At 41.7% G+C, this 27,651-nt stretch overlaps 1 protein-coding gene across 7 annotated transcripts in view; it reads left to right on the top strand.

Annotated features, from left to right (window-relative positions):
* SRGAP1 (SLIT-ROBO Rho GTPase activating protein 1) overlaps positions 1-27,651 on the top strand; it is a 309,133-nt gene that overhangs the window by 30,277 nt on the left and 251,205 nt on the right. The window lies entirely within an intron of this gene.

The raw sequence follows: 27,651 nt of genomic DNA, 5'->3' as shown, positions 1-27,651 counted from the left end.
ATCCCCAAGTCACCAAGAAGTGCATCCATGAAAGCTCTGAAGCCAGAAATTAATTTAAGTTTCTCTTTGCTTATGGGCTACGACCCCACACTTGCCTGTGGCCACGGTCTAGTTGAAAGGGAAAGGATGTTAGGGAAAATAGGATTTTGTCCTTTCTCCTTTTTTCCCTTCCAAGTAAACATAGACATGTGGTTCAACTCCAATAAATTAAATGTACTGTGACTCCATTATATTGTTAAGATAATTGAAGTATTTGATTCTGGGTCACTGGTTTAAATTCATTTACAGTCATGCTGGAATTAAGTATCATAAGTTCATTCATTCAACAAACAGCTATTGAATATCTTTATAGATTTATCAAGGATAGGGATTTGTTTTTTTATTGGGCCCTTTTTTGTCTTATAGTAGTCGCTCAGGCAGTGTTTGTTGAATGAATAGTGAAATACAGTCCCTGTCTTTTTGTGGTTTATATCCTGGTTTTAAAGTTGAAAAGTAAACAAAGATTTGCCATAGAGTCTGTTAGAGATATCTTAATTTATGGGAATATTGTGGAGGAAGAAATTCATTCTGCCTGGGAGAGTACAATACAAACTCATGAGAGAGACATCTGGGCTAGACCTTGATGGATGAGGAGTTCTCTAGGAAAGGAGGGGCATTCTGGGTAGAGGAAAGGCTCCTGAAATGATTCTAATATGTTTCCTTCTTAACAATCATGAGCTTAGTGTTTTAAGTGCCTTGAGCAGAGTAGTAAAAGATAAGAATAGACAGGTAATGCTAATAATAGCTAATAGCTATTGGGCATAGAGTTTATGCCTGGCAGTGTAAGTGAATTTTACATTTTGCTTAAATCTCACAAGAAATATATGAGGTACACACTGCTAATCCCATTGTCCCATTTTCTAGATTAGAAAACTGAGGAAAGTTGGCCGGGCGCGGTAGCTCACACCTGTAATCCCAGCGCTTTGGGAGGCCGAGGCGGGTGGATCAACTGAGGTCAGGAGCTCAAGACCAGCCTGACTGACATGGTGAAACCTCGTGTCTACTACAAATACAAAAAAATTAGCTGAGTATGGTGGCGCATGCCTGTAATCCCAGCTACTTAGGAGGCTGAGGCAGGAGAATCGCTTGAACCCAGGAGGCAGAAGTTGCAGTGAGCCGAGATTGAGCCATTCCACTCCAACCTGGGCATCAAGAGTGAAAATCCGTCTCAAAAAAAGAAAAGAAAAGAAAAGAAAACTGAGGGAAGTTGAATTTACCGGAGATGACACAACTAGTGAAATGACATTATGTTATGTAAGCCTTGGCTGAATGCCATATAAAATTAGATTTTATTTTATTTATTTATTTATTTTTTGAGATGGAGTCTCACCCTGTCGCCCAGGCTGGAATACAGTGGTGCAATCTCAGTTCGCTGCAACCTCAGCCTCCAGGGTTCAAGTGATTCTCCTGCCTTAGCCTCCCGAGTAGCTGGGACTACATGCGCCTGCCACCACGCCCAGCTAATTTTTTGTATTTTTAGTAGAGATGGGGTTTCACCGTGTTAGCCAGGGTGGTCTCGATCTCCTGACCTCGTGATCTGCCTGCCTCGGCCTCTGAAAGTGCTGGGATTACAGGCGTGAGCTACTGCGCCCGGCCAAACAGTTAGATTTTGTGGACAGTAGGGAGCTATTGAAAGTGATAAGGTAAAACATGAGCATGAAGGATAGATTGAAAAACCCTGAGTGGAGGGAGGCCAGTTTAAAAGTCTCCTTGTACTCTTTAGTAGCATGCTGGAGGCCTCAGTTTCATCTTAACCTTGAGAGATATGAAGGAGATATGAGAGGTGGAATAAAGAGGACTTTACGACTCATGGGAGGAAGAAGCGACTGATCTATCAGGTTTACAAAGTGGAGATTAAGACATACAGTGCTGTACTGGAAGAAAATGTCATCTTTTTTATTGTCTCCTTTTATGTTTTATGGTGTATATAATACCTAAAATATATTCACAGAGTAGCACACATGCATAATCTGTAAATGTGGAAATAGACACACATTGAGATAATGCTCTTTTTTTATGGGGTCTGTCATCAAAATGTTTGGGGTTGCTGAGCACGGTTACTCACACCTGTAATCTCAGCTACTCAGAAGGCTAAGGTGAGAGGACCACTTGAGCCTAGGAGATCTAGGCTACAGTGAGTTATGATTGAACCACCGCACTTCAGCCTGGGTGACAGAGTGAGACCCTGTCTCTTTAAAAAAAAAAAAAAAAAAAAGGCTTGAAGACTACTGATTCAAGCATATCTAAGAGATGAACCACCGTCCAGAGGTAAGTAAACCACTGGGGCAAGAAAGACTGAAGAGGTGAGGTGAGAAGATGATTACTGGAACTTTTACGTCTGCAGGTGATCAAAGTTCTTTCTCTTTTGAACCATATGTTTTTTGCATTTCTGAATAATCCAAAACATTTTTATTTATTATTATTTATTTGTTTATTTATTTTTGCGATGGAGCCTTGCTCTGTCACCCAGTCTGGAGTACAGTGGTGTGATCTCGGCTCACTACAACCTCCGCCTCCCTGGTTCAAGCAATTCTGCTACCTCAGCCTCCTGAGTAGCTGGGACCACAGACGTGTGCCACCACACCTGGCTAACTTTTTGTATTTTTGGTAGAGACGACGTTTCACCATGTTGGCCAGGCTGGTCTTGAACTTCTGACCTCAAGCAGTTCGCCCACCTCGGCTTCCCAAAATGCTGAAATTACAGGCCTGAGCCACCGTGCCTGGCCCCAAAACATTTTTAAAGTCAGGATAAAGGTACTAAAGGGAAAAAGGTATTCCTTTCCTGTGGGAAAGATTCTGTTCAATCTGTTTTTGGCCTTGGAAAATGTTAGAAGTAGAATGGACATTAATATCATCTAATCCAACTTCTCTCTACCTATCCAGAATCTCAGACAAGTAGTAATAGGGCTTTTGCTTGAATCCTTTAAAGGTAGGCAGCCCAGCCCTTCACAAGGAAGTTTGAACAGATGAATTGGTAGAGTTCTTCCTTTTACAAGGCACGATTTGCTTCCGCATATGCAACTTTTATATATTTCCTTCCCTTTAAAAAGTTACAGAACAAGTAACACTATACATGATGCTGTACAGTTTTCCAAAGCACACTTGTACATGCACAGACAACACTTGATGCTCCCAACTCTTTTATGGAATGGGCAGGCATGTTTGTTCTGATTAAATAAACGAGGCAGGCCAGGCATGGGGGCTCATGCCTGAAATCCCAGCACTTTGGGAGGCTGAGGTGGGTGGATCATTTGAGGTCAGGAGTTCAAGACCAGCTTGGCCAACATGGCGAAACCCCGTCTCCTAAAAATACAAAATTAGCCAGGCGTGGTGGCGCATGCCCATAATCCCAGCTAATTGAGAGGCTGAGGCAGGAGAATTGCTTGAACCCAGGAGGCAGAGGTTGCAGTGAGCCGAGATCGTGCCCTTGTACTCTGGCCTGGGCAACAGGCTTCTCTATAACTTAGGAATCAGAGCACTGTTTGTGGGATTAAATTAGGTAACTCTTGAAAAGTTGTTTTAAAAGCTTGGCTTAGAGTTAGATGTGCAACGAATGTAAATTTCTTACTTTTCCTATCCTGGCTAATAAATTTTAAAAATCTTCATATGGCATGTTTATCTTTGTTAAAATTTCTATTGGGGGTTCAGTTCCATCATATCAGCCATTGCAGGTTACTTTAGAACTTACTTCTGTCATTTGTCTTTTTTTTTTTTTTTTTTTTTGAGACAAAGTCTCACTTTGTTGGCCAGGCTGGAGTGCAGTGGCACAATCATGGCTCACTGCAGCCTCGAGCTCCCAGGCTCAAAAGATACTCCCACTTCGCTTTCCTGAGTAGCTGGAACTACAGGCATGAACCACCATGCCTGGCTAATTTTATTATTTTTATTTTTTTCTAAAGATAAGATCTTGCTTTGTTCTCTGGCCTTCATTTGTCATTTTAGTTATAATAATCATTAATGCTATCTTGATTTTCAGAAGGTGAGAAATTTGATTATTTCAAAAGTTATGAAAAGATGCATTATCAGAAAAAATTGTAAGTGATTTCTAGTTTGAGAAAATTGACTCTTTTTTAAACATTTTATTTTATATGACATGAAATGGGTTACCTGACTGCATTGCAGCCATATTGGTACTAAGTGGGAAGGAATGGGGGTAGTTGTTCCTTTTCATTTGGAATGTTCCCTTCATGGAGTCAGTTATGTGATAAATGCATATATATTTCTTTGGAATTAAGTGTTTGAATAAGAAGGATCAGTTCCATTGGGCTCTCTTTTATCTTTTTGCTCTTCTCATATTGTCTGTAGAGAAAAAGTGTTTTATTTTTACTGAGAAATCTGCCACTTTCAGGGGTTTTACATTTTGATAGGCGTGAACGCCCTTTAACACCTGCTAGCTAATGAAAGTGTATGTTTAGCCTGCTAAACCGTGAGCTTTCTGAGGACTGGGATCCAGTCTGAATTTTCCCTGTATTACTGGCACATGACACAGTGCCTGGCACTTAGAATGAAATAATAACTCTTTGTTGACTGAAGGAAATGTTACTTATCACTGTATCCATCGATATTTAGTGAATGCAGATTTATTAGTAAATGTTGGAAGTTCACTGCTGTATCTTCTAGGTAGAAAAATACATTTCAGATATATACATTCAGGAAAAAGAATTTTCTTCACAAATATACAGAATTCTGTTGAGTGCCTTTCTCTATATAGGCACAACGAAAATGTAGGAAATGCTTTATCAATAGTAATTGTTGGACTAAGCTAGAATTTTTCCCCTAAAGAATGCATATATTCACTTGTCCCCTAACTCTTTGATAATGGGCATGTTGCCAGGGTCCCTGACTGAACTCACTCAGTCCAGGGTACATGTGAGATGTCAGTGTCCAGAATACCGGTCCTGCAGTTTTTAACTTTTAGCCAACAGTGGATAGCCATATGTGCACGTGTGTGTGTGTGTGTGTGTGTGCATGTGCGCGTGTGTGAGTTTTAAGCTCTTTGAATTCAAGTTTAATCCAGTATCATACTTCTCCAAAGATGAAATATTTTCCCATTTCTTGTTTTTAATTTTTTTTCCAGTAAGTTCAGCTGTGCAAGGAGTCCATTATCTGTTGTATCAATTTTCTAGCAATTCTTGGGCTCTTGAGGGACAAGCTGGGAAGAATTCAAGGCCAGACACGGTGTGGTGAAAGTACCCTCGGTTATGACTGTCGAGATTTTTTGGAAAGTAGTAGTAAATCATTTAATCATTTGGGAATGATGGATCGTGCATTCTGTGTATTCATTCTCTCCATGGTGAAGTTGTTTGTATACATAGCTTTTGCCATGATCAGCTCCTCTCTGGTAAAATGCTCCTCTTCATTTTATTTCATTTGAGTCACTTTCTCAGTCAGTATGTTTTGTATGCCAAATTACAGATCTTTCCATTTTCTTCTACCATTTTGGCATTTAGATGCCTCGACACAAATTTAATCTGAGAAAAAAAAAATCCTAATGTCCTGACTTCTTGTGGGAAGCATTTGCATTAAGAAACTTCAGTTTTACTCGCTTTTTCTTCCATTGTAGAGTCTGATGTTTGCCACTTAAAGTTTTCTAAATCTAATTCCTATTTGATGTAAACTGTCTTCTTCTTCTTTTTTTTTTTTTGGAGACAGTCTCGCTCTGTCACCCAGGCTGGAGTTCAGTGGCGCAATCTTGGCTCACTCTGCAACCTCCACCTCCCAGGCTCAGGCAGTTCTGTTGCCTCAGCCTCTCGAGTAGCTGGGATTGCAGGCATGCACTACCATGCCTGGCTAATTATGTATTTTTAGTAGAGACGGAGTTTTGCCATGTTGGCCAGGCTGGTCTCGGACTCCTGACCTCAGGTGATCTGCCCTGGATCGCCTTGGCCTCCCACAATGCTGGGATTACAGGTGTGAGCCACCACACTCAGCCAAACTGTCTTCTTTAAAAAAATATGTTGCTGTCATATTGTCAATATGTTCCTCGTAGCTAAGGAATATTTGCTGCATTGGTTGACCACACACAATAAGATATAATTTTACTTTTCAATTGGAGTTTTTAGGATAATATTTTATGTAGTTGAAGGTGTGGTATGATAAACATAATTTCTCACTAGGAGTGGGAGTGAAAATTGATACAGTCTTTCTACAGTGTAATTTGGCTCTGTAATCTTACTTTTTTTTTTTGAGACGGAGTTTCGCTCTTGTTGCGCAGGCTAGAGTGCAATGGCGCAATCTCAACTCACCGCAGCCTCCGCCTCCTGGGTTCAAGCAATTCTCCTGCCTTAGCCTCCTGAGTAGCTGGGATTAGAGGCATGTGCCATCATGCCCGGTTACCTTTGTATTTTTAGTAGAGATGGGGTTTCTCCATGTTGGTCAGGCCGGTCTCGAACTCCCGACCTCAGGTGATCCGCCCACCTCAGCCTCCCAAAGGACTGGGATTACAGGCGTGAGCCACTGTGCCCAGCCTGTAATCTTACTTTTAGAAATCTCTCCAGAGGAAATAATCAGAGATGAGGATGAATATTATGTATAAGAATGCTTGGCCTGGCGTGGTGGCTCACGCCTATAATCCCAGCACTTTGGGAGGCCAAGGCGGTGGATCACCTGAGGTCGCGAGTTTGAGACCAGCCTGATCAACATGGAGAAACCCCGTCTGTACTAAAACTACAAAATTAGCTGGGCATGGTGGCACATGCCTGTAATCCCAGCTACTCGGGAGGCTGAGGCAGGAGAATTGCTTGAACCCAGGAGGTGGTGGTTGTGGTGAGCCGTGATCACGCCATTGCACTCCAGCCTGGGCAGCAAGAACGAAACTCTTTCTCAAAAAAAAAACAAAAAAAGAGTGCTCATCATAGTTTTCTTTAAAACATGAAAACTATGGTTGGGAGTGGTGGCTCATACCTGTAATCCCAGCATTTTGGGAGGCTGAGTTGGGAGGATCACTTGAGCCCAGGAGTTCAAGACCAACCTGGTAACATGACGAAACTCTGTCTCTACAAAAAATACAAAAATTAGCCAGGCATGGTGGTGTGTGCCTATGGTCGCATGCAGCTACTCAGGAGGCTGAGGTGGGAGGATCACTTGAGTCTGAGAAGTGGAGGTTGCAGTGAACTGAGATCTGCACCACTGCACTCCAGCCTGGGTGACTGAGCGAGACTCTGTCAGAAAGAGAGAATGAGAGAGAGAGGAAAGAAAGAGAAGAAAGAAAGAAGGGAGAGACAGAGAAAGAAAGGAAAGAAAGAAAATTATAAGCCACATAGATATTCAAGAGCCAATAAATAATCAAATCAATTATTATATGTAAAAGTGTTAGCATAATATGGAACCATTAGAAAGTATGACTCTTTTTTTTTTTTGAGTTGGAGTCTCCCTCTGTCTCCCAGGCTGGAGACAGGGCCCTCCCACCTCAGCCTCCTGAGTAGCTAGGGCTACAGGCATCTGCCACTGCACCTAGCTAACTTTTTAGTTTTGTAGAGATGGGGTCTCACTGCCTTGCCCCGGCTGATCTTGAACTCCTGAGCTCAAAGTGATCCTCTTCCTCCACCTCCTAAAGTGTTGGAGATTACAGTCATGAGCAGTCCTTAAAGACCATATCCATCAAATACAAGCTGGCTCTAATACCTGGCACATAATAAGTGCTCAGTTATTGTTTGGTGTGTGTGTGTATATTTGTTTGTACCCTCAAAGATCAGGTTTCTAAATATTTTCTCCTATTTTATTTCAGCTTTTTAGCAGGAAGGTCGCCAATAATGAAGCTGTAAAAATATTAGCTTCTCCCAATTTAGAATTTTTATGTTCTTATGAATGCTGAAATGTATGTAAACAAAATTGCACAGTGTTAAATGGTATGTTGTTGAACCAGAAATATGTTTATTGTCTTATTTTATAAACAAAATGGCACTGAGATTTCTTTAAAAAATTTTTAAAGTTATAGTTTTTGAAATTTACAACCCAACTCAATAAATAAGATTATGAAAAAGCTATCTTAGATATCCTTTTTGATTGGTTCTAAGATTATAACTTTAAGCAAGAATAGGGACACTTTTAACAACTTGGAAGGTATTTTGGTGGGACAGTAAGAGTATATTTGTTTATATGAAAATCCGTAATTCTTTGTAAGAATGTAATTTGAATCTGTAGTTGATTGCAAGTTTAGAGAGGTCTCTGCAATATACAAAGTTTCTTAGTTGCAGTCACTTGCCAAGACGTGCTGATCACTAAGAAATAAGGAAACTCAGCTAGAATTACCAGCTGCTGTTTATAAAACCAAATGATAAAATTCACTTAATGAAAGTAATGTGCTGACAGCAGTGTTTATTACTTAAAACATAACAATCATGTTTATTGTATCTCTCTGAGACAGCTTTGCTGAATATAACTTAAATGTAGCAGAGGAAATCCAGAGTAATGCATTTTTTTAAAAAAAGTGTGTTTATTTACATGAAACCAACATAAAAAGTTTGAAGACTTTTTTGTCAGAGATCTTAGTTTTCTAGAGTTAAACTGAAAAGATTGAAGAAATGGTAAGTAGCTACCATTTTTGGAAACAAGAAATTAAGAAGTACAAACTCAGAAAACACGCTTGGAGAAAATTTTAATATCATGAAACCTAGAACTCTTGAACTTCAAAAGACCTTACAATCTACTTGATGGTGATATTTGGAATCTCAGATATAGTATTGAAATAGCATAGGATAGAAAGGAATAATCAGGGAGCTTAATGCAATCAGAACATTGTAGCCTGTTATGGGAAGTATCATTTGGTTAAGCCTGCTAAGCTACTGTAAATGAATGTTAATCGCATTTTATCAGCTGCTTATACTATCTTTATTATATAATTTGAATATTTATGACAATGGAAATATGTTTAACTGTGAAATTACAGTGTTTATGGAACTCAAATTCCAAAAAGCATACAACCCTCTGATGGAGAATAACTATATTTAAATACTACAAAATTCAAGATGTTTCTACCATTTAACATTAGTCTATATCTTGTGGGAGAAGCATTGTTTGTGGCTAAAATACTGTGACAAACAGAATGATGTATGCTCATGTTGACTTCTAAGATAAGCATGTGATTTAGATAATTTATTGTTTGCACAAAAATCAGTCACCAACTAGAGCATTTTAACTTTTTAGGATCAGGTAGTATTTAACTATTTTCTCAATATAGTTTATATCATTTTGGTTGACTGCATCCTTATCTTCTTGGAAATTATTAATGAACCTTTTAAAAAATATGAACCAGGCTTTGGACTTGAACTTCTTCTCCTCTTAAAGCTGCAATAATATTGAAGTTGAAAATGGTGGGCCAGGTGCTGTGGCTCATGCCTGTAATCCCAGCACTTTTGGAGGCTGAGGCAGGCAGATCATCTGAGGTCAGGAGTTTAAGACTAGCCTGGCTAACATGGCAAAACCACGTTTCTACTAAAAATACAAAAAATTAGCTGAGCATGGTGGCATGCGCCTGTAATCTTAGCTACTTGGGAGACTGAAGCAGCAGAATGGCTTGAACCTGGGAGGCAAGGTTTCAGTGAGCCGAGATTGCGCCATTGCACTCCAGCTTGGGCAACAAGAGTGAAACTCCATCTCAAAAAAAGAAAAAGAAAATAATGGATGGGAATGCTTCTTTAATTGTGTAGTCTGTATTTATTTTGTGTGTGTATGTATTTTGGGGAAAATTGATTCTCTGCCAGTGCTTTCTTCTTTGCAAACATAAACCCATGAAAAGGTATTTTTTCCCTTTGGGAAAATTTAAATGCACGTTGTTCTTCTGGAAAATATAATCTAATAGGAAAATACAATTCACATTAGAACCAAAAAAAGCCTGTAATTAAGATGTGTCTTAGTCACATTTTCTTTCTGTCTTTTGTTAAAACCTCAACATGGACTCATTCAAGCAAATAAAGTTGTTGGGTAGGTGGAACATTGTTTTCAAATGTTATAGTAATGCTACAGTGTTACAACTATCTGGTTACTTCATCTTGATGGCCAAAAATATTAAATTATCATTTTATAAAATTTGGGTATAAAACTTGATGTCTTGAGGCTAATTTAGATGTGTGGTAGTGTCTACTGGCAACACTAGAGAGGTTTCAGGGTCAGAGAGTGTTGAGACCAAATTCTAGATCGAGCACTCAGCTTAGATACCATCTTTCTAGTCAGGTTACTGAATCTTGCCAGGCCTTAGTGGCCCCACCTTCGTAAGGTTGTTGGACAGATTACCGAAATCCTCACAAATATGTGGAAAGTGCCTAGAATGTTTACCTGGAGCCAATGATGATTGCACACACTGCTGTTACATAGTTGATGATAGAGCTTCTGTGCTGTGGGTTACTTAAAACACTTTTGCCTTTCTGCCATCTACATTTCGGAGAATTAGCTAGACAGTATACCCACCTTTAAAAGGCTGACAAAGGAAAAATATCAAGAATGCAAGTCAGGCTCTCTTTATCTGATAACAACATTAGAGAAGAGTTGCTATATCAGATTCTTGATCCTAATGCCTGAAATGCGATTGGGCATTTGTTTATGGATATCATTATCTGTACTGCTGCCTGCTTTATTGGTATAAAGCAAGAGTCAGCAAACTTTTTCTGTGAAGAGCCAGGGAGCAAATATTTGAGGCTTTGTGGGCTCTTCAATTTCTGTCACAACTTCTCTATTGTACCATTGTAGCCAAGACTAGTGGTAGACAATATGGAAATGAATGGGCATGGCTGTATTCTAGTAAAGTTCTCTTTGTAAAAATAGATCATAGTTTTCTAATCCCTGTAGAAGATAATTGAGAGTATGTTTGCATCTTTTTAAAATCAGAGATAAATTCTTGCCACCAAAGTTGTAATTGTTCATTACTTCATTCCTCTATTCGTGTGCGTGTGCATGTGTGTGTGTTTGTGTGTGTAGAGTATGTATATCTGATAAACTGTCAGCTTTTGATTTCTGAAGCTGTGTGGGAATTGATTTTTCTAGTCAATTTGACTACATCTCTAGAACACGGTAAGGATGATAGGGAATGCCTTGTTTGTCTGTGAGATTAAACCATTACACCTTTTTATTCATAATTGAGTAGATTTTGAGTTACATTGGAGAGTCCTGGCTTTACAGTTGGATAGTCTGTTTCACAGTCCACCTCCTAGCTGCAAAGTCCTTGGCTGGTGATGTAGCTTTTGTAGGGATCAGTCTTCTCATCTATAACACAGTGCTAATTCTCACCTTGTTGGGTTGCTGAGAATTGAGTGAGCCCATGTATTTGAAGGCCAACCTCAGTGCCTGAAACAGATAAACCCAATGAACAGTAGTTCTTTCAAACTTGAATGAGAATCATATTCTGAAGGCTAAATGATTTTTGAAAAACTTTACTGTTAATTTACATTTTTTTTTCTTTTTTTTGAGACAGGGTCTTGCTATGTCACCCAGGCTGAAGTTATTGGTGATTCTACCTCACTGCAGCCTCAATCTTTCAGTCTCACGTGATCCTCCCACCTCAGCCTCCTGAACAGCTGGGACTATTGGTGAGCACCACCATGCCTGGCTATTTTCTTTTTAATTTTTTATTTTTAATAGAGATGAGGTCTTGCTATGTTGCCCAGGCTGGTCTCGAACCCTTGGGCTCAAGTGATCCTCCAGCCTTGGCCTTCCAAAGTGTTAGAATCACAAGTGTAAGCTTCCTCACCCTGCCCTTTGTTCTTTTTAAGGGGGAAAAATGCACCTCTGCATACTTACATACTCTGAATTATTTGGAGCTGTGCCTCTCAGACTATCTATGGTGAAGGCCTAGTTTTGTTCCGAATTTGTCATGAACTGATGCTTTTATAAAGTACAATACAATGAATTAATATTAAAAAAGAAAAACATACAAAACACATACAAAGCCCCCATTTTAATAATGAGATCCAATAAACACATACATTTTCTAAATGCTTACTGTCAATTTCTCTATATTTCTTTGGGGACTGGTAATAAACAATTGGCAAACCAGTACTGATCCATGAGCCACACTTTTAGGAGCGCTAAGTTAGGGGGAAGCAAGTTCATGGCAATTTATTTAAAACATTCATATTAATTACTCTTGGATAGAATTAGTTACTAAATAGACAATGAATTTATCCCTTCTACCTCAAAAGTAGTTACCAACTGTAAGTGAAAATTAATTACTTACCCAAATCCATGTTCAACAGCTTCCCTCCCCATAATGTAAGATTGTTTGATTTGAGGTAACTGGAGATCTCATAGGGGAATAAAACTCAGTGGTTGTCTCCAGACCAAGATGGCCGTTGATTGGAGTATCCCCATCCATAAGGGGTTGATATGGTTTAGCTGTGTGCCCACCCAAATCTCATCTTGAACTGTAGCTCCCATAATCTCCATGTGTCATGGGAGGGACCTGGGGAAGGTAATTGAATCATGGGGGCAGGTTTTTCCATGCTGTTGTTGTGATAGTGGAAAAGTCTCATGAGATCTGATGATTTTATAAAGGGCAGTTCCCCTGCACACACACTCTAGCCTGCTGCCATGTAAGACGTTCCTTTTCTCCTCCTTTGCCTTCCGCCATGATTGTGAAGCCTCCCCAGCCATGTAGAACTGTGAGTCCATTAAACCTCTTTTTCTTTTTTTGAGACAGAGTCTTACTCTGTTACCCAGGCTGGGGCGTAGTGGAGCAATCTCAGCTCACTGCAACCTCCGCCTCCTGGGTTCAAGTGATTCTCCTGACTCAGCCTCCCCAGCAGCTGGGATTACAGATGCATGCCACCCCGCCTGACTAATTTTTGTATTTTTAGTAAAGACAGGGTTTCACTGTTTGGCCAGGCTGGTCTCAAACTCCTGACCTCAAGTGATCCGCCCCTCCCATCGGCCTCCCAAAGTGCTGGTATTACAGGCGTGAGCCACCACACCCAGCCAAACCTCTTTTTCTTTATAAATTACCCAGTCTCAAGTATTTCTTCGTAGCAGTATGAAAATTGACTAATACAGGGGTTCTCAGTGACTCCATCACTGACCTTGAGAGCCCAGATCTCATAGGGTGTAGGTATAAGAATCTCAGGTCCTCAGTTTCTCCTCCATCCCCTGTGTTCTGGCAGCACCTCCCATTACCTTTATGAATCCATGTATTTTATTATACTGCCATTATTTTATCTGACTCCTCCACAGAACTGTGGACTTTGCAGTAGGAACTATTTTATTCTCTTGTTGCCTCCCTGGCTCCTGGCAGACCCTAGATGTACCTCGAAAATGTACTGATGTGTGAATGAATGAGCGGATGATGTGTTCCAGGCGTCTCACCAGCCTGCCTTTATCTGCACACTCTTCACTTTGCTAGGGTCCCTCTCAGAAACACAACCAGATCAGGAGTAGAGGGAGGGAGGAGAAGGGAGCTGCTGTAAAGCAACACACTGCTGTCAACATTTTTAAATGCGCATAACCCAAGAGAACATGCACAGTATATTTTGGGGAGTCAACTGTTTTTCTCATCCGTCATTTTTTGTTGCTGATTGTATTATAATATTGTAGGAAAGCAGCCAAAACAGTGCTACCACCTTCAATGCTGTCACATCGACTTTCTGGAAACTGTCAGGGCCACACGTTACTGTAGTTGAAATTCAATGGCATTGAGCTCTTGAGATTATAGATAGTAATTTTCTAGAGTACACACAATGGTGTGTGAACATATGACTGGGCTGAAATCTATCAAAGTACTTGCATGGGATATTACAGATCATTGATGCATTACAGTAAGCCATTTGTGGATATTTTATGATATGTACACAGACTAACATCACTGGGATAGCAAAGGCTATCAGAATTTCACCTGCATGGTAACAGTCATTTGCAAGGAAAAATCTTATCAAAAATAAATTGATGATCTGTAGTAATGGACTGGGTTTTTAGTGGTTACTCATTATTTGGGGGACCAGTAGAGTTCATAGCATACTGACTAAATAGTGACTTTAGATCAGGATGTCTGGATTCCCATCCCAGCTCTATGACTTCATTCAAGTTACTTACCGTCTTTGAGCCTCACTTTTCTTATCTGTAAAATGGAAGTAATAATAGTACTGAGGCCTAAGGTATTGTGCAGCTTAAATATGATAATTCAGGTAAAGCACCGAGTGGTGCCAATATTCCTTTACCACTTTTTATCATCACTTGATGTATGTAGATTGTCAGTGTAGTAACACCTTTGGGAAGAAATGACACCCTTTAGAGTACCAATAGCAGTTGTATTTGTAAACCTCTTTTATGGGTAGAGTTCTAATTTAACATATTTTTGCCCTTCTTAACTATTTTATATGCATTAATCTATTCCTCTGGAGAATCTTTGAAATAAAAGTCAGTGTAGTAACACTTTTGGGAAGAAATGACACCCTTTAGAGTACCAATAGCAGTTGTATTTGTAAACCTCTTTTATGGGTAGAGTTCTAATTTAACATATTTTTGCCCTTCTTAACTATTTTATATGCATTAATCTAGTCCTCTGGAGAATCTTTGAAATAAAAGTTAGCTTTAACTTTTAAACACTTAAAATTGAGACTTGATATACAGCTCATTAAAATAAATTACTAAAACTCTAGACAAATAATAAACTATAAAGTTTTACTAATTCAAGGACTGCAGTATTGGGAAATATTGTAAAAACTAGTTATATAGAGAATAAATGAAAAATTAGAATATAGAGTTTGTATATATGGCATGAATATAATTAAGCAAATATTAGGTTGGTGCAAAGTTATTGCAGTTTTGACATTAAAAGTATGGCAAAAACCGCGATTACTTTTGCACCAACTTAAATATACACATTTTAAGATGTATAGATTAAGTAACAGCTTGGGATAAGATGTTTAGATAAGTAGATGTTGTGATGAAGAATGGCTCTTTTTCCCTTTACTATCCAGTGTTTATAATGCTTCTGTAATTTTGTTTTGTTTTGTTTTGTTTTTTTGAGTTGGAGTTTTGCTCTTGTTGCCTAGGCTGGAGTGCAGTGGTGCAATCTCAGCTCACTGCAACCTCTACCTCCCGGGTTCAAGCAATTCTCCTGCCTCAGCCTCCCAAGTAGCTGGGATTACAGGTACCCGCAACCACGCCTGGCTAAGTTTTTGTATTTTTAGTAGAGACGGGGGTTTCACCATGTTGGCCAGGCTGGTCTCGAACTCCTGACCTCAGGTTATCCACCTGCCTCGGCCTCCCAAAGTGCTGGGATTACAGGCGTGAGCTACCACGCCTGGCCCTATAATGTTTTTATAATTAAAAAATTTTAAACACCAAACGTAAGTTATTCATTCTAATCACTCAAAATGATAGACATTAAAAAATCATATTGAATCAAAGTATGTCTTTTATTATAGCTAGGATATTTATTGAATTTATTTACAGACTGTTGGTTAAAATCAAGTAACTGCTTTGTAAATTAACTAACTTCCTAGATGGCTAAGAGCAAACAGAGTCTCTTGGTTTTATGTTTAGGTACCCAACCAAGAACAATTCTCTTGAAACTCTTAGTCTGTGACATTTTGTAGACATTTCATAAAGGAGCTTTTCAAGGCCAGTGAGAAGTCAGCAACACAAACTTCTTTTGTGACCCGTTCAGGGGATCCCAATATCAGCCTGGTCTCTGCAGCGTATGAGGAGATATCCAGTTACAGCTCAGGGCAGGGGCAGATCTGGTTCATCATGTGATTGCGGAGACAGCCTGCCAAGCTCACAGCTGCCTTGCAGGGGATGCAGGCCCACCTGCCAGCCCCATTATTCCCATTTAGGGTCAGGCCCACAGGGACTTTTCCCATTAAACCCTGAAAGTCTTCATTTTCAAGAAGTTTTCAAAGCATCATGAAAGACTCAGCAGGGCAAATGATGGTGTGACTGAACCCACCTCAGTTTATTAAACAGCAGGACTGTTTATATGTTTCAGTTGGTCCTGCCCTTTGTCCATCCCAGGCTGTCCCCAAAGTGTCTCTTGAAACTGGACACAGTTTTACAATAAGCAAAGGTGATTTACCTAGGTAAGTCTTTGCCCCAGAAAGTGACAAGAAGAAAACCTGCTTTTTGTTCGTTTGAGGAATCCCATATGGTAGACTGACACATCTCATAGCAAATGTTCTTGTTGTTATGACCAAACGCCTTCCTAAATTAAAAAAGAAAATTAAATGTTGACATTTTGCATATACAAAATTGTTGAACATGTAAAAATGCCTCTGGTACCGGAATATGTCTTCACGCTGGCAGCCCTACCCAAAACTTGCTCATCAATCCAGGAGGTAGACCTCTATTTTGACATTTCCTTTAAAGGGAAATCCTTTTTTTTCTTTTTTTGAGGCGGATTCTCACTCTGTCGCCCAGGCTGGAGTGCAGAGATGCAATCTCGGCTCACTGCAAGCTCCGCTTCCCGGGTTCACGCCATTCTCCTGCCTCAGCCTCCCTAGTAGCTGGGACTACAGGCGCCCGCCACCACACCCGGCTAATTTTTTTTATTTTTAGTAGAGACGGGGTTTCACCATGTTAGCCAGGATGGTCTGCATCTCCTGACGTCGTGATCCGCCCGTCTAGGCCTCACAAAGTGCTGGGATTACAGGTGTGAGCCACCGTGCCCGGCCAAGGGAAATCCTTTTCAATGCATGCAATAAGGTGTAGGAGAGCAGGCCAGGCGCAGTGGCTCATGCCTGTAATCCCAGCACTTCGGGAGACCGAGGCGGGCGGATCACTTGAGGTCAGGAGTTTGAGACCAGCCGGGCCAACATGGTGAAACCCCTTCTCTGCTTGAGACCAGCCGGGCCAACATGGTGAAACCCCTTCTCTGCTAAAAATACAAAAATTAGCTGGGTGTGGTGGCGCATGCCTGTAATCCCAGCTACTCGGGAGGCTGAGGCAGGAGAATCGCTTGATCCCAGGAGGCAGAGGCTGTAGTGAGCCGAGATCATGCCACTTCACACTCCAGCCTGGGTGATGGAGCGAGACTCCAACTCAAAAAAAAGAAGTATGGAGAGCATTAGTCACTGAGATTTCTACATGTCATAGTGGAATATAAATCCGTTTGGATTCCTACATTGTTTGAGTAGATTTTTTAAATTTTGTATATTTTTAAATTGATGCATTGTAGTTATACATATTCATTGGGTACAATTTGATGTTTCAGTACATATCTGTGTATGATCTAGCCAGGGTAGTTAGTGTGCTCAGCACCTTATGTATTTATTGTTTCTTTGTGGTGAGAACATTCAAAAGCCTCTCTTCTAGCTATTTGGTAGTATGCATGCAGTATTTTACTGTTAACTGTAATCACCCTACTGCGCAGTAGAACACCAGAATTTATTCCCCCTACCTAATTGTAACTTTGTACCCATTGACCAACCTCTCCTCTCTTCTTGCTTCCCAGTCTCTGGTCACCACCATTCTTTTTTTTTTTTTTTTTGAGATGGAGTCTTGCTCTGTCGCCCAGGCTGGAGTGCAGTGGCGCGATCTCGGCTCACTGCAAGCTCCGCCCAGGTTCATGCCATTCTCCTGCCTCAGCCTCCGGAGTAGCTGGGACTACAGGTGCCTGCCACCACACCCAGCTAATTTTTTTGTATTTTTAGTAGAGACGGGGTTTCACCGCGTTAGCCAGGATGGTCTTGATCTCCTGACCTCGTGATCCGCCCGCCTCAGCCTCCCAAAGTGCTGGGATTACAGGCGTGAGCCACTGCACCCACCATTCTTATTTGAGTAGATTTAAAAAATCCACCAAAGTTTATGGAGGCTGTTTAGGAAAAACTCTCAAACTGTTTTTCCTCTACTCTCACACTATAGCAATCAACACAGAAGACTTCCGTGACCAAATGTGTGAGAGTTTTTCTCTACCAACAAGCAGCAGACACCAGGAAGTCCAGGCCTCCAGAACCTCTGACCAACCAGATTCAACTTGGGGTTCTTATGACTGTCCTTTTTTGGTTCAATTAATTTGCTGGAGTGGCTCACAGAACTTAGGGAAAGACGCTTACTGGTTTATTGTAAAGGATATTACAAAGGATACAGATGAAGAGATGCCAAGGGCGAGGTATGGAGTAAGGCACGCAGAGCTTCCGTGCCTTCCCTGGGCGCCACCCTCCAGGAACCTCTACATGTTCAGCTGTCCAGAAGCTCCCCGCACTCTCTTGGGTTTCTATAGAGGCTTCATTACATAGGCATGATTGACAACCATGTAGAAATGTGATTGAACAAAAAGGGTATGATCTCAGACTAACAGACTGAGTGGAGGAATCCAGCAAGGCTTGTCTGTTTAAATTCTTCTTGGCCTCTCTGTACAGCATTCTTTCCTCGAAGGTGTGGGGCAAGACCCTCTCAGGAATGAGAGTTTTTTGACCCACAATCAGGTTAGAGTCCTGCCTGGGCAAGTAGAAGAAAAACAGGAGAAGTTCAGAGAGAGAGATTCTGTTTTCTAAGGTCTGCTCCTGAGGCCTGAAGTGCCCCAAGGCTATAACAAACGACTGCACCAAGGGCTATTGGAAGTTATGAGCCAGGAACCATGGATGAATGCCTACACACACAGACACACACACACAAAATCATAATATCACAGAGACCAACTTTCACTTTTCTCCTGCTGTTGTGCTATGTAGAATCATCGGTGGGAAGAAAAGCATTTTTCTATTTCAAATGTCCTCATATCTGAACTGATCATGGATAATATGTTGTTCAGGAAATCTGTCTGGCTCATTGGATTAAAGTTTGGATCTTACATTTTCTATAAAATATAGTATAATCAAAATAATTTTTTTTTTTTCCTTTGGAGACCGAGTCTCACTCCGCTGCCCAGGCTGGAGTGCAGTGGCGCAATCTCAGCTCACTGCAACCTTCGCCTCCCAGGTTCAAGCAATTCTTCTGCCTCAGCCTCTTGAGTAGCTGGGGCTACAGGCATGTGCCACCACGCCTGTCTAATTTTTTGTATTTTTAGTAGAGATGGGGTTTAACCATGTTGGCCAGACTGGTCTCAAGCTCCGGAGCTCAAGTGATCCACCCCCTTTGGCCTCTCAAGGTGCTGGGATTAGAGGCATGAGCCATCGTGCCCGGCCAATGAAAATAACTTAAATATTCTCTTTATTAGTCTAAAATTTATATGAAGTTGTAATTTGAGCCAAAGTAAAAACCCTTTTTTTTTACTTTTTTATTTTAAAAATGAACCATTTTATGTACTTATTTATTTTTATTTTTTTAAGACAGTCTCACCTTGTCGTCCAGGCTGGAGTCCAGGCACAATCTCGGCTCACTCAGCCTTGACCTTCCTGGGCTCAGGCGATCCTCCCACTTCAGCCTCCCAAGTAGCTGGGACTACAGGTGTGCGCCCAGCTAATTTTTTTATTTTTTGTAGATATGGGATTCTGCCATGTTCCCCAGGCTGGTCTCAAACTCCTGAGCTCAAGCCATGCTCCGCCTTGGCCTCCCAAAATGTTGGGATTACAGGCGTGAGCCACCACGTCTGACCAAAACACATTTAAAAGGGATTTTTTTTTTGTTACTGAATTTAAATAATTCAGAAACAACTTCAGAAGAAAGAATAAGCAAAGACCCCCTCCAAAGGATTTAAGGATTTTTGTTTTTTGTTTTTGTTTTTGAGATGGAGTCTCGCTCTGTCTCCCAGGCTAGAGTGCAATGGCGTGATCTTGGCTCACTGCAACCTCCTCCTCCTGGGTTCAAGCAATTCTTCTGCTTCAGTCTACCAAGTAGCTGGGATTACAGGCATCCGCCACCATGCCCGGCTTATTTTTGTATTTTTAGTAGAGATAGGGTTTCACCATGTTGGTCAGGCTGGTCTTGAACTCCTGATCTCAGGTGATCCACCTGCTTCAGCCTCCCAAAGTGCTGGGATTACAGGCATGAGCCACCGTGCCTGGCCAGATTTAAGGATTTTAACCAGTGGGGTCATGTGGAGGCTCAGTGACCCCAGAAGGCAGCTCACTTCCGTTTTCTACATGGGGTTGTCCAGGGAAAATCTAGCTCATAAGGAAGGATAAGCACAGGAGCCCCTTGATGGGAAGCCACCTCATGGCAGGGGAGTGGGGGATTGGTGGTGGACAGCGGTTATTCACACTTTCCGAAGGAGAGGGGTTTCCATGCTATCTGAGCCCTCTGGCCATAAATTCCCCATTTGGATCCACTGGAAACACTGGGTTTGGCAATGGAGGAAGAAGGAAAAAGCTTTGCAGCCAAGAAGCAAGTCTGAGGGGAAGGGTGGGAGACCCTCCTGTCTTTGAAGATGTGAACCGTTTCCCAGGGGCCATTTGCTCCCTGACACCTGTGCCACTTGGAACATCAGGTGGATCATCACTTCTAGAAACTCGAGTTGAATGGCTGTTTGAATTGTCTTAGGTCTGCAGCCTCCACCCTTGAGATGAAAAGGTTTTGTCTAGCCTCCCACACTCTCCCCCGGGAATCATGTGCTGTTAGTTCAAGGAACAGAATCTAAGATGATAAGAAGAAATCATTCCTTCCACCCTTTCTTCAAGGTCTTCGAATTACTTTCGAAGGTCTTCAGCTCTTCATCCTCATGGCTCATCTTGTCTTTTGCTTCAGAACTTTCCTCTTCTTGTTCCAAGTCACGATCTGCCTTGGCAGGTAATATCCTGAGAAGCTCTTTCTCACAACGTTCATTCGTTTCCTTTCCTCTGTCCTGAAGATTTTGAACAGCACTTTCAGTTGAGGTTCCCTTAATCTAAAGCTTGTTAAGATGATCTGTCAGGTCAGTTTTTGTGTCCTCTTTTTTAGAAATGTTGGCATAGAGTTTATTTTTCTCTTTCTTCTGGGTGTTGAGATGCACACAACCCGGCAGCATCAGTCGGTTTCCTCCTGGCTTCTCTTGCTGCTCATCCACATGGTCTCCGTCTCCTGTGTCCCAGTTACCAACTGCGTTCTCTTCTCCAAGGGGAGCTGCCAGGTCTTTAACCTTTCACACAGCTTCCTCCGGTCTTCATCTGACCTTCTGTAGAGACTCTAGAGCTCTGTATGAAAACCCTGAGTTTTTTTTCCTTTTGCCCTTAATAGTATTAAGCTTATTGTATTTGTTCCACTTGTGTCTTTATGGATTTAGTTTCTGCTTATAGAGATTAGCTCTTTCTTGCAGTATCAGACATCGGCTCATCTTAGTCTGTACATGGCGATTTTTCTTTCCCAAATTGGTTTATTATAAACCCGAGATGCACCAGATCACATGGTTGGATATGTTCAAGGATCTGACATTCTAGGCTTGTATCTTCTTCCATCACGGGGTAAAACCTGACGAGAGCTTTACTTTTACTAGAATTAGTGCTGAGCTCTAATGGCATGTTCTCATTTCTCTGTGTAGAAAGGTTTTATTTTTTGTTTGTTTGTTTCTACCTACTGAGAAATTCTGCCTAAGCTAAGGGAATTGTTAACACACCAGCTATCCCAGCACATAGTACCACCTTCTGTTAATAATCAAGGAGGACAAGACTTGGGCCCACATCATTAGATAATTCTGCACAAAACAATGCATTGTATCACAGGTTGGCCAAATGTATGGCTCATGGCAGGACAGTTTCTCTGTAACACCCCAAGCTGCCACAGCTGGGCCACAACACAACAAGAATATTGGGCAGGGATCTGCCCCAAACCAAGGTTGCACCCGGCAGCCAGAATGGACCATGAGTGGAGAGGGTCGATGAGGGTGCAGGCCTGGTCCAAGAGAAACTCACACCCTTAACCCTACCCATAGCTGCTGCTTTCCACTTCTTGAACTTTGTTTTCTGTAGCCATTGAGGCCACACCTCATCATCTGCACATGCTGTTTCCTCTCCCTGGAAAGCCCATCCCCTGAAAGCACACATGGGGACAATATCTATCTGCAAGCTCCTCACCCCTGTGACAGCAGTTCTCAGGGCAGGGCCAAGCACAGAGTGGGGGCTCAGTGCTCCATGCATTTTATGGAAGGACGAGTGAGTGATTGGGTGACAGGGACAAAGCCACATTTGCTGTCCCTGAAGGTTCACACATAATGCCCTGCTGACAGCATACCAAGCCTACCAGAGAGCTTTCAACTCCTTTCAGAATTCTGTGCTGGGAGGTGGAGAGAAGAGGCGGCAACAGCTTCTGTCCTGGGTGATCCCCGTTCCCATTCCTCTACTCAAGTAGATTTGAAAGCAGCATATCTTGTGTGAATACTTAGTCTAAGTAGTGAGTCATAGGAGCAGCTGCTGCTGCTGTTAGAAAATGGGAGTCCATAGACTTTTCTACAATGCCGTGTAGAAACAGTGGAATCCAGTGCAATAGAGTTGATGCTACAGAGAGAATATCAATGGCCTCAGGGGGCTTTAAAAAAAAAAAATCCGGCTGAGTGTGGTGGCTCACGCCTGTAATCCCAGCACTTTGGGAGGCCAAGGCAGGCAGATCATGAGGGCAGGAGTTCAAGACCAGCCTGACCAATACGGTGAAACCCTGTCTCTACTAAGAATACAAAAATTAGCTGGGTGTGGTGTGAAGCGCCTGTAATCCCAGCTACTCAGGAGGCTGAGGCAGGAGAATCACTTGACCCCGGGAGGCAGCGGTTGCAGTGAGCCAAGATCGCACCACTGCATTCCAGCCTGGGTGACAGAGCGAGACTCAGTCTCAAAAAAAAAAAAGAAAAGAAAAAGAATTTCTGATGGTTATTTAGTATTTATTTACCATGGGTTAATCATTCATTTGCTTTATCTGTTTGTTCCATGACATGTCGTTTCTTCCTAACTGGTCTGTAGTTTCTTTCCTTTCTATCTCTTTTAGATTGCTGCAGATTCACATTTATCATGTTTCTTGACTTTGCAGGTACTTCTGGTGTAATCCAGGCCCTGATACCTGGCCCAGAGCAGCGGAAAAATAACTCACCGTTATTCTTAGCTCACACCTCTCCCACTCAACCCCAAGAAGTTAGTGCTGTTTTTACCAGAAAAGCTTGAAACTGTTTGTTTTTGAAGAGCCATGCTTATACTTTAGAAACAAATGTTGCTGGAGAGAGGCCAAAGGCAGGAGAGAGTAAGCGGGTAGTGAGGGTGTAGGTGAGTGGAGCATGTGAATGGATGCTTCTCCCTAAAGTGTCTACTTTTCCCTCCTCCATGCCATTCGCTGCAGTGGGCACTAGCAAAAGTTTGAGTTTTGCTTCCACAGTGGAGGAAAAAAACCACAACATGTTAATTAAGAAGGTTGTGGGGTTTTGTTGTGGGAAGCTAGAAAAGCGGCTGACCACTGAAATTGAAGCTATTTATAGGAATATGTAGTGTGAGCCATGTAAGGTGAGATGTGGGGTGTGGGCCCTGTGCCCAGCCCTCAGTTACTCCTCTCCTCCGTGGTGGCCAGCTGCATCTAGGATGAGGAAGGAAAGGAGACCATGTCTAGATGACACCTGCTGAGCTCCCCCAGGACAGGCCTGCCTGAGCCCCCATCCCTGCAAAATCAAAGCTCTTCACCTGGGTTTCTGCAGGCCCCAGGAGACGGGCAGTGATAGGCTGTCTGCCTGGTCCCTTTCCTGTCCTTTTGCACTGGGCCCTGTGGAGAACTGGTTCTGTTGTAAGTTAAATGCCCCCATCTCTTGACCCTCTTCACAGACTGTTCCTTCAAAACTTTATGTTTCCACCATCTTGTTCTCCCTGCGCAAAGGAGAACACATCTCTGGTAGCCTTTTCTAAAGGAAGCTCTGTGCTTTCCCAAGGCTGGGAGGAGGTAATGGCCCTGCCTAGTTCCATGTTGCTGATTCTAGATACCTTCTTTTTATTCCTTGTACAGAAGCCCTTCCTCTTCAGGGGTCTGGCCACCTGGCTGGATCTTGCCCTCTCTTGTTCCTTGCAACTGCCATGCATAGCTGTGGCTCATTCCTCCACACTCATGGAGGCCTTGGATGCCTTTATTAGACGCTCCTCACTACCAAGGCCAGTGGCCTTCACCGCCACACCTGAGTTCTTGTTATCCGAGGAAACTCCTCCCCTGCTGACATGGAGCAGTGCTCTGTTACTGTCACTGCCTGTCCTACGGGTGTGCCCAGTGTACTTATTCTGCAAAAGAGAGATCTACCCAGTCTCCTGCCTTCATATCGTTCTTTCCTACCATCTCCACACCATGCAGTCATTAGTTCAGCCATTTCTCTTGAAGTTATTTTGACTTCCATCCAAACTGATCACTCTCTCCTCTGAACCACTTCTGTGGCTGGCCCATATTTCTCTTAGTACCTGTTGGTTTACAGCTGGGAGGGGATTACTTAGGATCTGGTTGGGTCCCTAGCACCTAGTGAATCCCTTCACATGATGCTGGCATGGAGGGCGTGCTTTGTTGAGCTGATGGAAACTATTGGTGGGTCGTTAACATTTGAAACATATTAGTATATTCAGTAAAAATACTGACAAAGGAGGCAAATCTATGCCCCTCTTGAAAAAAATTATGCGGCCAGGCATGGTGGTTCACACCTGTAATCCTAGTACTTTGGGAGACCGAGGTGGGAGGATCACTTGAGGCCAGGAGTTCGAGACCAGCCTGGCCAACATAGTAAAACCCCATCTCTACTAAAAATACAAAAATTAGCTGGGTGTGGTGGCGGACACCTATAGTTCCAGCTACTGTGGGGCTGAGGCATGACATTTGCTTGAACCCGGGAGGCAGAGGCTGCCGTGAGCCGAGACTGTGCTACTCCACTCCATCCTGGGCCACAGAGCAAGACTCTGTCTCAAAAAAAAAAAAAAAAAGAAAGAAAAAGAAAAGAGATGAAGGTCGTAGTAGAAAAAATATTCATTCCAGAAATTCTACCATATACTCTTTTTCCAGATTCAGTTATGTAACTTAAACAAAAAACTATGATCAAAGTAATATATGCACATAATTTAAAAACAAAATAGATAAATAAGTTTTTAATGAAAAGCAACCATTCCCTCCTTCCCTACCTCTAGTCTTGAATTACAGGGTCAACCATTTTTAAATGTTCTGTTTTCAGTTTTTCTGGTGCTTACTGCCATATCTGTAAGTTTAATCTCAAATAGGGCTAATGAAAAACAGCCCTGAAAAATAATGAAGAGTCATAAAATATGTAATAATCATTGTTCACATGGAATCATTCTTACTAGTTTCATTATGAAAATCATTAAAAATATTCTAGACAAATGCCTTCTATGTAATGATATTATTGAATTGAACATATTCATCTCTCACTTTTCTCTTTATCTTTTAGAGTTAGAAAGAAAATGTTTTTGAGATGCTTGTATATTTTAACAGTCAGAATAAAAGTGGTCTTTTTTTCTCCCCTCCCTTTCCTTTCCCATGTTCTCTGCCTCTTGTGAGTTACAGTATGGGAAGTTATAGCACCTGATTTGCAAAACCATGATAAGCACCGTATGTAGCTCTTTAAAGCTATAGCTTACTCTGTCTTTGAATGCTGTCTCCAAAGCTGGACTTAGAAAGTGGCTGTCTCTCCACTCTAAGCCAGCATTATGAGAAACGTTATTGAGGAGATGCATGCTTTTTGAAAAAGGGCACAATCTAGATGCCTCAATTCGGAGTGCGAAATGGCTGCCTATGGTTGAAAATAAGTAGGTAGGTAGAGACTGTAGTGCATTTAATTAAAACTACTGTGCTAAAAAAAAATTGTAGCAATTATATATTATTAACCTAAGTGGTGCCAAGGCTTTGAAGTTGTTTGCTATGCCCTTGATTGCATGCCCTCTGAGCTCGGCTGTTCAGTTATGTAGGTATTTAGAAGAAGAGCAACACAGTAAATTTAAGTACCAAATTAGGATCTTTGGAATTCTGTGCGACATATCTAAGCTATTGCTACATGAATCCAATCTTTTGCTGCTATAGTTAGACGGTGATTATGCTCTTTTTCCCAGCCCACTCCCCAATTAGACATTGTTTAGTTGATTGGAAAATGCATGTTGTATATGTCAACTAAAAACAGGTTGTCATTTTTGGGCTTAAATGGAGGAGTCTTTTCTTTTCAGCTATAGTAAATGAATAAAGAAAGTGAAGATCTGAGAAGAACTGTGCTGAGTCCATTATCATAAGAAAGCCAAGCTTTGCAAATGTAAGGCTTAGTAGTCATTATATGTGTGTCAGGCAGCTGGGGCCATCCCTGGCTAAGAAGAGACTGGAATGTACTGTTCTTTATTCATAACTCTGCAAGGTGGCAAGGGTTTCAGGGAAAAGAATAAAGTAAGTTTTGGGATCTGATTTTATAGTTTTAAGCTGTTCTCAGCTACAGTTACCAAATAGAAAAGGCTTATTGAGTGCCTCAGACATGCCTGACAGCTAGAATTTGACAGCTGAAAATGCCTAGGAATGAATGGTCCTATCCTCTCATTTTACAGAAAAGTAAACTGAAACTAGAGAGGCCAAGTGACTTGCCCAAAGTCCCTCTCTAACTGACTCGGACAAATCCTTGCATCATTAAGTCTGCTACACTTTACTTTTACTAGATCTGAACATTTTAATGCATTTTAATATCCACTATTTGTCAGAGCTTTGTTACTCTAATTACATCTGACATTACTATGGAGTTCTTTTGCGTGTTAAGAAACAAAAGTCTTCATTTTTGTTTGTTTGTTTTTGAGACAGAGTCTTGCTCTGTTGCCCAGGCTGAAGTGCCGTAGCACAATCTTGGCTCACTGCAACCTCCGCCTCCTGGGTTCAAGTGATTCTCCTGCCTCGGCCTCCCAAGTAGCTGGGTCTACAGGCATCCGCCACCACACCTGGCTAATTTTTGTATTTTTCAGTAGAGACGGGGTTTCACCATGTTGGCCAGGCTGTCTCGAACTCCTGACCTCAGGTGATCTGCCCGCCTCAGCCTCCCAAAGTGCTGGGATTACAGGCGTGAGCCACTATGCCCGGTGCCTTCATTTGTTTACTGAAGTAAACATTTGTTGAGCATTTGCTGTGTTCAAGGCACTCTGCTATTTTTCTTTTTTTTTTTAAAGTACTGTACAGATTTTTAATGACATCTGCTTTCACCACACTTCAGTAAGACCGTTTCATCAGAGTAGTTAAAATTGTGAAATAGGTAACATTTGTGCTGCTGCTTCTCAACATATCACTCTCACACTCTCCCCCTCCTAGCAACTCTTCCCCTTTTCCCTGTCACAGTTATTGCTCTAATATTGGTAAAAGTCTCTTTGCTCATTGTAGCATCCTACCCCAAATGCTCCTTCAGGTAGCTCACTCTCTTTTTTTTTTTTTTTTAATTATACTTCAAGTTCTAGGGTACATGTGCACAACATGCAGGTTTGTTACATACGTATATATGTGCCATGTTGGTGTGCTGCACTCATTAACTCTCCATTTACATTAGTTATATCTCCTAATGTTGTCCCTCCCCGCTTCCCCACCCCACGACAGGCCCTGGTGTGTGATGTTCCCCTTCTTGTGTCCATGTGTTCTCATTATTCGATTCCCACCTATGAGTGAGAACATGTAGTGTTTGGTTTCTCATCCCTGCGATAGTTTGCTCAGAATGATGGTTTCCAGCTTCATCCATGTCCCTACAAATGACATGAACTCATCATTTTTTATGGCTGCATAGTATTCCATGGTGTATATGTGCCACATTTTCTTAATCCAGTCTATCATTGATGGACATTTGGGTTGGGTCCAAGTCTTTGCTATTGTGAATAGTGCTGCAAT

This window comes from Gorilla gorilla, chromosome 10 (assembly GCF_029281585.2).
Source record: "Gorilla gorilla gorilla isolate KB3781 chromosome 10, NHGRI_mGorGor1-v2.1_pri, whole genome shotgun sequence".
NCBI lineage: Eukaryota > Metazoa > Chordata > Mammalia > Primates > Hominidae > Gorilla > Gorilla gorilla.
Note: the sequence above shows the minus strand (reverse complement) of the source record. Positions and strands in the feature narration are given on the sequence as shown.